Below are 8,811 nucleotides of genomic sequence, written 5' to 3'. Positions count from 1 at the left end.
CAAGCTTCCTCTATTAAAGTGTCTTCATCAAACATCCAATCCATATGATTAGTTGAGACAGTCTTATCATCAACACAATCATGTATGTTGTTTGAATCTTCACTTACATCATTTCCTCCACTAGAATCACTCATTTCAAATAACCCTAAATTTTCCGCCAAAACTCACTTTCTTCCTCTCTCCAACACAAAAACACAATTTTTCTTTTATCAAAATTTAGTCCTTAAATCTGATTTTAATCTAACTAAATTAATTACCAATTAATTATCATAACTTTATTACTAATTACCACTAATGATTTGGGGTGGTTTAGCCATTTAAAAAAATTAGGGATAAAGGATAACCCTCAATTACTATTTCATAATCTTTTTTTTGTCCTGTAGATAGGGATCCCCATTTATTTTACAGAGCCCCCAATTCAGGGATGGTTCACAAATGTCCAGAGATTTTGTTTAGCCACAAATGCTAAAAAAAAAAAGGATTCAAATACAAATTGTTTATTAATCAAAAGGACCTATTTTTAATAACGAAAGGTTGCCAACTATATTTAATTGCAAACGAACGGTGTGTGAATCCATCTAACGACTGAGAAGCAGTTTGCTTATTAAGCTGAAATATAAAATGGGTGTAGGACAAAGATGAAATTTCAACTTTAGAATCCAATTATGATTAAATGGATAAAATTGTTGTACAAGTTTGTGGTAGGTGGCTGATCCACCGGTGGACACGTCTCTGTGGGTCCCACAACATCCAGCAAGTAAAAGACACATCCGCTCTTATGTGTCTCATGTACAGTGATAGTTATCACTTAACTATATCTCGATAGTGTATATCCATTTCTCTAGTACAAGTATAAATACCCATTTATGGGTGCTGTATGCGGCGAACTTGGTGATAGAAGAAAAAATGAAAAGGGAACAAACTCCCATATTCTCCTCTCGTATCTCTTTCTTCTTCTTTGGTTTATGTTTGAGCATTAATTGATTAATTAGTTAGCCTATTCTCATACTAAGGTCATTATACCTGAATCACTGGCTAGTAGCTTAATGTTTAGACCAGTGATTTTAAGTAAATAAGTCATGCTAATCACAACACGTTATCAGCACGAATTGCTCGATAACTGCGGTCGATTTCTTTGGCCGTCTGGTGGAGAACGACGATGACAACTGCCGGAGACTATTATTTTTCTTTTCTGGCTCTCTTTTATGTTTCATTTATGATCAATACTGTTTAACTTTGTACCTGTTTAGCTTTGTACAAGTTTGTTGATAGTTTGTTTCTCTTTGTTACGAGCAGGGAACTAATTCCATCCCAAGTTGATAGTTAAATCTAACTTGCAGTTGCTTATCTTTTCAAATATCACAACTAATAGGTTCTGGTAAGTATGGAAAGGCCAGAATGGCAGTTCCCTGAACTTTGATATTTTTCTAATCATTTTTCTTTATTATGGTACTAACGGTTTTAATACCGGTAAAGCGAGAAATTATCGCATCCCTGAAGGATAGCGTACATTTGATTTTCTCAGCTTTGATAATCTCCAGAAATTTTGAAATAGTTCCACCAGAAGATGGAACCTCGTGCAGCATAATATGGATACAAAATATGTGCTCCGCTAGCCTGTTGGTCCCAGGAGTGACCTGTTACAGAAGTGCTAGTCGTTCCTATTTGCGGTCCTTGAAGTGACCAAGTAGGAAACTTTTCCATAAAAGAGTATATCCATTTGTACACTCGTAAATTAATATTTCATTGGCTATGAAGATGACAATTGGAGATATGTTGATATTGTATTAGTGCCATATTTGTTTGGATGTTTATCCTTTGTTTTAAGTTTTGTTTATTTTCTTTGCTTATTTTTGTAAATAATGGATTCCAGAAGCAATCCATGAGATGTTGTCGACTCCAGAAGCAGTCCAACATACATTCTGTGCATTCCTACAATAATCCAAAATTTATGAGTTCCAGCAGTAATCCATAAAATAGACCCCAGAAGTGGTCTATCGAAATAGTTGGATTCCAGGAATCAACCACGAATTTTTGGGTTCCCGAAGTAGCCCATGGTTACGTAATGATTTTGTTAATGACTTATTAATGTATGTCTCTCGTCTATATGTGATGACGGATATGGATTCCTGAAGTAATCTATCCATTTTAAATAGACGATAAAGATATCTGTCTCAGAAACCAAAACAATAAACACGATTTTTCGAACCACTAATAATTTTACAACCTTGAAGAGGTTTGACTTTTGGAAATGTAAACATCATTTCAGGTTCGAATAATATGATAGACGGCTCCGGAAGAGCGGGTATCATTTTGGTGGTACAACAGTCATCTTTATTAACGCCTTATAATATTCCGGATTCCTGAAGAATCTGTTGAGTTTTTGAGAATATTTGGCGTTACCACCTTGAAATGATAAACGAGCATTTTTATGAAGTATTTTGTTACTTCATTTGTTTTTGTGCCAGAAGCACATCGTAAAGAAACATAAGGCTCTCTTTTATGGGGTGTGTCATGGGAGAATTCGAATAGTCGAGTTCCATGTTGTCATTAGCCAGAAGTTTAATGATCCTGAATTATTCATACTCATGCATGATCAGTATGGACACCATAGTTCTACCAAGATGAGTAGACGATTCAAAATGCTCATGGACATCCTTTACAGAACCTGAAGCTTCTATTAGATAAGGATGTAAAATTGTGTTATTGGTCCCTGAGACAATTAGTTGTTAAATTGCATTAACATTAACATTATGATAACCCATTACTGAATCACCAACATTAACTCCTAGAAAGGATTCAAGGTGGAAATTGCAGGACTTATTCACCCTGCAATATGGACAATTATTTCAATACTTTAATGTATTGATAGACACATCTACTAGATGGTCTGTTGTTATATTAACACGTAATGTTAGATTTTGCCGAACTGTTTGTGCAAATCATGTGGTTGCAGAGACTCTCCAATTAAGTATTTATGTTGGTAGTAAATTGATAGGTTCTGATGCTTTGCCTCCCGTTGGTGTTATATCGATCATATAGTTAGCACATGTGCGCACTCGACATGGTCTAGTTGAGTTCTTTAAGCATCTTTAGTTTATTACTCGACCAACTATTTACCATCAATTATATCTTGGAAATAAACCTTACAACTTACGTGTTTGTTCCATAACATCACCTAGCTATATATGTTGGTTTTGATTCATAAGACATTTAAAACCATGTGTTGGTAATGTCTTATTGAAGATGAGGCTGTATTCCCGCCGTTAGGGTGAGGAAGTAAACCGTTATAAGGAACGGCGTGAAATATCTCATCTCTTGTCGAGCCTGCAGCTGTTTTTGGGATACCTATTGTGTAGTTAAAATCCAAAAACTATTATGAGCAGAATTGCCTTTGAAAATCAGGCAATTATGGAACCCGAAGTTTCCAGAAATGAGATAGTAATGTTACCGCCATGATCAGGAAAACTAAAATGCCACCAGAAGTTGGCATGACAACCCGCCAACAGAAGTTTGGCAAGATTAGGGTTGATAAATCATTTAAGGTTCTCCCACTTTAGTCAGGGGGAGAAACGTCACCATAAAAGGATGGTGCAAATTATGATAACCTAAAAGGGTTTTTCCCACCTAAACCAGGGGGAGAAAGACTGCCACCTGAAGATGACACGAATTATGTAGACAAATTTAAGGACTTTTCCCTTGAAGTCATAAAGATGACAGACACCACCTAAAGGTTGTAGTAAGCAATGTCGACAATTCAACAGGTTATATGATTAAGTAATTATCCTGATCAAACAAAGTTTGGCTGCCGCTAGAACTGGCGTGAAACATCTTCTTTGTTTTCTCACACCAAGATATTGGATGTAATTGAGGTGTTGAAGATTACTCATGATTAGAACACATAGCTGCAATAGCTTTTGAAAAATATTTTCTGTCACTTGCTTGAGGATGCAGACACGGGAAGTTGTCTCAACAGGTTAAATCATGCATCTCGCAGTGACGAAGTCGTGTGTTAAAACACGCTTGAGGCCTGCATAACTGCCTCATATATGCCTCTTAAAAGAGAGTCCAATCATTTTTCAATATGTAGTGCTCTTGAAGAGAGACTACAGATAGTGCTCGTGGAGACTATCAGAATATGATCCACATTCTCTAAGCTTATACCTCATTAAAATGAGGATATCATAATGCCCCTGAAGTGGCGCTGGTACCGGTCTATGAAATTTTCATGAATGTGCATGCACTAGAGAATGTGTTAGATTGTATATAATTGTCGATTACTGTTTACAATAATGGTTGTGTACCCCTCTGCAGAGGAACATCGACATTGTGGTTGGTAGGCATATGACATATTACCTCAAACTAAGGTAAAAGATGGAATCTCTCGAAAAAGCGCAAAAGTTCGGATCCGACTCACACCGTAAAATTGTAAGGCCTGAAAATTACAGGTTGGTGTTTGAGATTAAGCGCAAAGAGAATAGTGTTATCGTTTTAAGTGCGATTTAAGGGTTTTTCCTGCTGAACCCCTAGGATTGGTTCTGTAAAACCAAAGGTATTCTCCTAATATTGATGCACTTTAGCGTGGTAGTCTCTGGAAGACTCTAATTGCATCTAGCTATGACTTATGATTGGTGATTGTATTTGAATCCCTGAAGGATTCTAGTTTTAACTCTGGCAGCCTCCTGACCTTGTGAATTATGTCAGACTTGAAATTTTAGTCATAAAGAGGAGAAATTTATGAACAATCCTTTGTGTGAATTTTATGTTCTTTGGTATAGGTTTAATATCCGGATGAATTGATGATATCATCTTCGGCTTCCTGGAAATCCCTTCACAGCGCTAAAATCCACGTTTGAACTACATTTTGAGATCTCACTGAAATTGAAATATTTGCTCGACCTGAAGTTCGAGGACATGCTAGCATAATAAAACTTGTCTACCGGAGTATCTAGTTTTAATACTCATCATGCTTCTAAATTAGCACCGTTAATTTGGATCCCATAGAGTGGAAAGTGATCCATCTGTTATGTTACCTTTTTGAGGATGAAATTGATTCTACGGTATTTATGAGTTTACAAAAGGCCTTTCTTTGTTATGCCTGAAGCGTAAAATTGAATTTTTTGTGCAATGGTGGAGGATTTAAATGCGAGGTGTACATTGCTAGTGGTGCACTCGGCGCAAGACCTGCAGTCATTCCTCCATAAACTACAAATGGTAAAGCAGTTTTCTGAAGGCTATATAATATTTGCACCACCAATTGCTTTAAGAAGTCATGCTTCAGGGGGAGTAAACTCGTAGAATCATAGGCTGAACTTAAACGCGTTGTACTCTTTTTCCTTCACTAAGGTTTTGTCCCAATGGGTTTTCCTTGTGAAGGTTTTAACGAGGCAGCATATGCGTATGCAACACTGTTATTGGGCGACGTCCGTTGTACTCTTTTCCTTTGGTCTGGTTTTGTCCCACCTGGTTTTCCAGACGAGGTTTTTAATGAGGCAACATTTGCATCAACGTCGACATTATTTTGAATTCTAGGCGCTCAGGTTTTGTCCCAAGTGGTTTTCCTGACGCAGGCGTGTAGGTTTTTGTCCCCAGTGGTTTTTCCTGATACAATTCTGACGGAAGTCATGGCGATGACCAATCTCACTCTAAGTTCAGGTTTTTCCCAAAATGGTTTTCCTGACACAGTTTCGGCGCCGGGAGAAAATGTGTGACTACCATCATCACTTTAAATCTACCGATTGTTGTACTCTTTTTCCTTCGACCAGTTTTTGTCCCAGTTCGATTTTTCTGGCAAGGTTTTAACGAGGCAACATCTGCGGGTTTATCATTGTTCTGAGAACTCATGTTTTCATACGTTCAGATTTTGTCCCTCTGGATTTTACTGACGAGGTTTTTAATGAGACAAAACTGAGAATGGTGACCGTCATGTAAAGAGATGGATATCCATAGAATTTTTGGCGGAATCAGTGATCGGATTATCACACTCTACTCTTAAGTCAGGTTTTTACCGCACACAGTTTTTCCTGATAAGTTCTACACAAAGCCAAACAAGCTACATCAACAATACTGTTGTAAGCTCCCAGTGCTCAGGCTTTGTCCTAAATGGTTTTCCTGGCGCAGCTTAGGCAAGAGGAGAAAATTCAAGACGACCATCATCACTCTAAAGTTCCAAAAGATTTTACAGCGAAGCTTCAATGAGCCATCATCTTTGGAATGATGGATCATCCAAGGGAGAGTGTTGTACAAGTTTGTGCTAGGTGGCTGATCCACCGGTGGACACGTCTCTGTGGGTCCCACAACATCCAGCAAGTAAAAGACACATCCGCTCTTATGTGTCTCATGTACAGTGATAGTTATCACTTAACTATATCTCGATAGTGTATATCCATTTCTCTAGTACAAGTATAAATACCCATTTAGGGGTGCTGTATGCGGCGAACTTGGTGATAGAAGAAAAAATGAAAAGGGAACAAACTCCCATATTCTCCTCTCGTATCTCTTTCTTCTTCTTTGGTTTATGTTTGAGCATTAATTGATTAATTAGTTAGCCTATTCTCATACTAAGGTCATTATACCTGAATCACTGGCTAGTAGCTTAATGTTTAGACCAGTGATTTTAAGTAAATAAGTCATGCTAATCACAACAAAAATTTATTATTTTCTAAAAAATATTTAAATTTTATTTTAAGAAACAGAAAACTAATTTTTGGATCCCCTTCTATTTCTTGGCTGACCCTCTTTGTAATGATTATTTTTGAGTAAATAAATAAATATATTTATAAAAAGGAAAAATTATCAAAAGAATTTCTTTTAATAACAATAAAAAATACGAATGAAATTATACCAAAAAAAATAAAAAGCAATAAAATATATTTAATGGCCATTAATGTGGAAACTTAAATGCTTAAACAAATAAAACAAACGATCAACTTTTATTAATTGTATGACTGTAGAGTGCAACAGAGGGCTACGAATCTCAAAAGTTGAGGATTCAACATAGCTTTTTCTTGGTGGTAACTAGAAAGAACAAGAGAACTTTTTCTATGGAAGAGAGATAACGTCGAGAGAGAAAAGTCAAGTGAAAGCCAACTTAAGTCAACTGAATTTCCCCCTGATCCGTTGTTTTCTTCCGCTTTAATTTATTCAATAACTGTTTGTCATCTCTTTATTTCTCTTCTTCTTGTTCGAATTTGTTTTCTGCATATTTAATTGGTGCTTATTTACTATTTTTGTTTGTCCTAACTCAATTATCTGTTTTCAATTCTTTTCTTACGGGTTTTTCTAATTATCCGATTTTCCTATGGCAGATCTATATCTTTAATCTCTGTATGTCCAGTATCAGCGTTGCAGTAATGTCCCATCACATCAATTGGTGTTTATCAAGTTGGCAGCTTCAGAGTTGGCTTATTTACAGTTGGCTACAAGTTATAGCAGTGGTGCATCAGTTTCAAGTTATTCTTACTTATCAACAACTACAATCCTGAACTTATCTTCATCGGGGTTATCATCATAGCTATATGATATTCAAAATGGGTAACTTTTGTATCGATTCTCTTCTCTGTTTTCTAGCCATTTTATTCTATCTTATCTGGTTTATCAACACCTCATACCTTTTCTGTAGAATTTTTTCGACACCTCTTCCTTTCACTATCTATATAAATAGAACTCATCTAGGATCCTTTAATCATACCCTTCTTAATCTTCAATCTTCTTTGATTACTTTCATGGCTAGAAATCATATTAGAAATATTACTTACCAAACGGAAGAAACTTCAATTGATGAAGAACCTATTACTAAAAGGGTTGTTTCTCATTCTACTGATGCTATTTTCACTGGTATTAGAGACTGGAGATTCAGTTTAGCATGCAAACTTTATGCACCGGGTATTATGACATGTCAGGATGCGGAAAGATCGGCTAAATTTATTTGGCCTCACCTTAGAAGAAACAAACAATGGTATGTGCAAGTAAGAACTCTGGATCCTAATAGTTTCTCTATCAAATTTACTTCAGCTGATGATAAGAATGCAATTTTTTTTGGTGGGGCTTGGAACTTTGATGGTTACTTGATTGTTCTAAAAGACTGGAATCTTACTATGGATTTTAATGACTTAGATTTTTCTGTCTCTCCTTTTTGGCTTGAATACAAGTACATGCTTCCTGAATTTACTTATCCATATATTCTTAGACTGTTTGGTGCTATTGTTGGAGAAGTCAGAGTTGTTGAGCCTGATGGTACTAATGAACCTACCTCTTTTAAATATCGTGCTTTAGTGTTAATTGATGTAGCTACCCCTTTAATAACTGGTATTTATGCTGCTAATGCTGCTGGAGTTACAAGATGGGTTGGTTTTTTCTATGAAAAACAACCTTATCGTTTATGTCCTAACTATAAGGTGCCTAATCATGAAGCTAACCCTTGTGATGATATGACAGAAAGAAGAATTGAAATGGAGAAGCTTGTTCGAGGTTTTGGTTTTGCTGAAACCATCTATCCTGCTTACCGAAATCCTCAAGAAGAAGCTCAACTTTTTCTTCAACATGGTTCTCAGAGGAGATCGCGATTAAGACAACCTTTTGAGCAACAAAAGAAGAGACCTTATGATGGTATGAGAATTTATTTTTTCTCCGCTACTGATCATGACATGGATTCATCTTCGAATGCTACTCCAGCGGTTTCTAGACCTCCCTCTAGTTTCAGACCTTCATCTGCTTTAGCAAGTGAAGTTGCAAATACTAGTGGTGTCAAGAAAAGATCTAGAAAGGTCTCTACTCTGGTTATTGTTAATGAACCAACTGTTTCGGGTCATG

Source organism: Papaver somniferum, unplaced genomic scaffold (genome assembly GCF_003573695.1).
Source record: "Papaver somniferum cultivar HN1 unplaced genomic scaffold, ASM357369v1 unplaced-scaffold_154, whole genome shotgun sequence".
Taxonomy (NCBI): domain Eukaryota; kingdom Viridiplantae; phylum Streptophyta; class Magnoliopsida; order Ranunculales; family Papaveraceae; genus Papaver; species Papaver somniferum.
This window is presented reverse-complemented; position numbering follows the sequence as displayed.